General features: G+C 50.1%; 1 pseudogene; it reads left to right on the top strand.

Annotated features, from left to right (window-relative positions):
- The window catches only part of LOC101649382, a 3,317-nt pseudogene extending 2,188 nt beyond the window's left edge, over positions 1-1,129 (top strand).
- Positions 1,130-2,659: the final 1,530 nt, after the last annotated feature.

The following is a 2,659-nucleotide window of genomic DNA, read 5'->3' as shown; positions in this document are numbered from 1 at the left end:
AAGGTAAGCTGACAACTCCCCCAAAGGTACTGACCGTAAGCCAGCCCTAAAGCCGCTCAGCTGCAAACAGGCAACACCTGACTCGAACCAGGAAGCCTGATGACGTGGCAAAAACAGCAAGGTCACTGCCGAGTCGATGCCGACTCATAGCAACCCAGTAGGACAGGGTAGAACTGCCCTTGTGAGTTCCCGAGACTGTGATTCTTTATGGGAGTGGAAAGCCTCCTCTTTCTCCAGAAGAAAACCAAGAACTTCAGCCTGCCAAAGAGGAACCTTGCCCCCCACCCTGCCCCTCTGCCCCCCACCAATTGGGGTTACGTGAAGGAGGCCCCGCGGCACTCCCTGGGATTCCGCTCCCCAAGCCCACAGACCATGGGGTACAGCCTGGAATACTCCCAGCCATTCTTCCAAGACCCAGAGGGGGCCGGCGACCTCCAGGACAAAGACCAGAACGAGGATGCGGGCACGCCTGGGCAGGGGCCTACCTGCAGTCCTCGGTGGAGCAGATGCACAGCGTCGGGGCCACCGCCAGCAGGTCGCCCTGCAGCACCGATGCGCCCTTCCTCTCCAGTCTGTAGGGGCCCAGAGTCTCTGCCCCCCGTGGGCGCTGACTGCCACGGACTCCTGCGCCTCTCAGGAGTCCCCCTCCAGGAGTCCCAACCCAGACTTTGCAGCCCACGGAGAGTCTCCGGGGGGGACAGTCACCTGCAGGTGCTGCAAGTAAGTTAGGAAGCACTGAAAGAGGATCACTCTAAGCTAAGAAGAAAGCTGAATGAGGTTCGGAGTTTCCTGGAAACTCAAACAGAAATGGCGAGGACGCTGGAGCGGAGGCTGGAGGCGAAGCTGGCCAAGGAGGAACGGGACAACCGTGACCTGGAGTCCGTGGTCAAGGGGGGGAAGCCGAACCTGGGGCTGATGAGCAAACGGAAAGGCAGGTGGTGATGCTGGAGCAGGACGTGGCGCTGCTCCAGGTGCAGGTCTCCACCTTCAGCAGGAGAAGGAGGCTCTGTGGTGCGGCCGCTGCGCCAGCCTGGTCTTGGTGAAGCCGAGCGCGGACGTGGCCCCGCAGAACCTCCGCGTCGCCATGAGCAACTTGCAGAGCAGCTGGTTGCTGGAGAGGAGATGCTGAACCTCCCTCGTCGCCGAGATCTTGCGGTGGTTTTCAACTGGTGACCCAAAGGTATGCAGTCTAACTGGTGATTCAGCAGACACGATCCAGGATTCAGTTGGTGGATCACAGAGTCAGGGAGGATTATTCTCAGGCCTTGAAAGGGAACCAAGAAATTGCCAACGTTTTCCAGGCTGGATTTCAAAACACATAAGAGCCACCTGGGGAATGATATTAAAATGTGGGTTCTGTTTCAGGACATATGAGGTAGAAGGACAAACTTTCATTGAGGAGTTGAGCTGGAATGAGCCGATTCCAAGACCTGTTGATTGGTATATAGTTAGGAAGGAACTTCATTTATATCCTGATCTAGGTGTTAGGAGGTTAGACTTTGAATGGATACTGTGATGGTTTTGCAAACCTGAGAAGGGGAGGGAGGATATGTGGTATGCGATTGTTAGTGAAAGAAATCATTGGAAGCCAGAGGAGATTGTGCTGGCTAGGTCCTCAGTGACCCTTGGCTCCTGGTATTTCAGACCCTTAAGTTTGAGAATAGATGAAATGTGTGACTTGCTTCTCACCAATAGAATATGGACGGTGATGTTATGTCACGCCAATGACTATGTGGAGACTGTTTGCATAAAGCTGTTGGGCTTTATGTTGGGAATGTTGTTTTTTTTTTTTTTTCTAATTGCTTCACCGTTTTCAATGAAATGAGAAGAAAGGTCAGGTGGAAGGAGGATGGTGGAAGAGATGCTGGTGTTCGATGCGATAGAATTGAAAATATTGTCTATTAGATGGAAGAATGAATGAAAATATAATAAGTTTGTAGTGTATCTCTAAAGGCTTCCTTGGGGTGGGTAATTATGAATAATTTAAAGTGAGACTAGGTGGAAATGTTTCGTTTTCCAAGTTATATTCTAAAATGTAGACTGAGTCATAGATATTTAGCTGTTTCATGTATTTGAAATGAGCCCTGGTGGTGCAATGGTTAAGTACTCAACAGCTAACTGACTGGTCAACCACTTGAACTATCAAGATCGCGAACTGCCCCTTTGGTTTTCCAAGGCTGTAAATCTTTATAGGAGTAAAAAGTCTCATATTTCTCCTATGGAGGCACTGGTGGAGTTGAATCACTCACTTTCCAGTTATCAGTCCAACGCGTAGCTGACACCAGGAATCTCGGTTCCCTGCTAAGCTCTGTATCTCTCACACACAGAGAAACAAACTCACATAATGGATAATTAACTCATTTGATTAAAAAAAATGTCTGAGGCTCAAAGAGACTTAGTAATGCAGTCTTAAAGCTACCAAAGAGATAAAGACTATGTGGCTGTTACATAATTAATTTCATGTCAACTTGAAGGTATATAAAAGTGTAGGGGTGGAATCAGGTCACAGCCTGTGGGTACCTCCTTGTGGGCATGGATTTCTCATAAGGAGGGCCCTGGGAACACCCCTCCCCAATCTCCTTGCCTTTGCCTTCCTGCTGCTGACCTGTTGTTACCACAGCCCTGTGATGCTACCACTGCCATTAGATCCACACGACTT

This window comes from Echinops telfairi, unplaced genomic scaffold (genome assembly GCF_000313985.2).
Source record: "Echinops telfairi isolate 266 unplaced genomic scaffold, ASM31398v2 ScPeMD7_3533;HRSCAF=4204_0, whole genome shotgun sequence".
In the NCBI taxonomy this organism is placed as follows: domain Eukaryota; kingdom Metazoa; phylum Chordata; class Mammalia; order Afrosoricida; family Tenrecidae; genus Echinops; species Echinops telfairi.
Note: the sequence above shows the minus strand (reverse complement) of the source record. Positions and strands in the feature narration are given on the sequence as shown.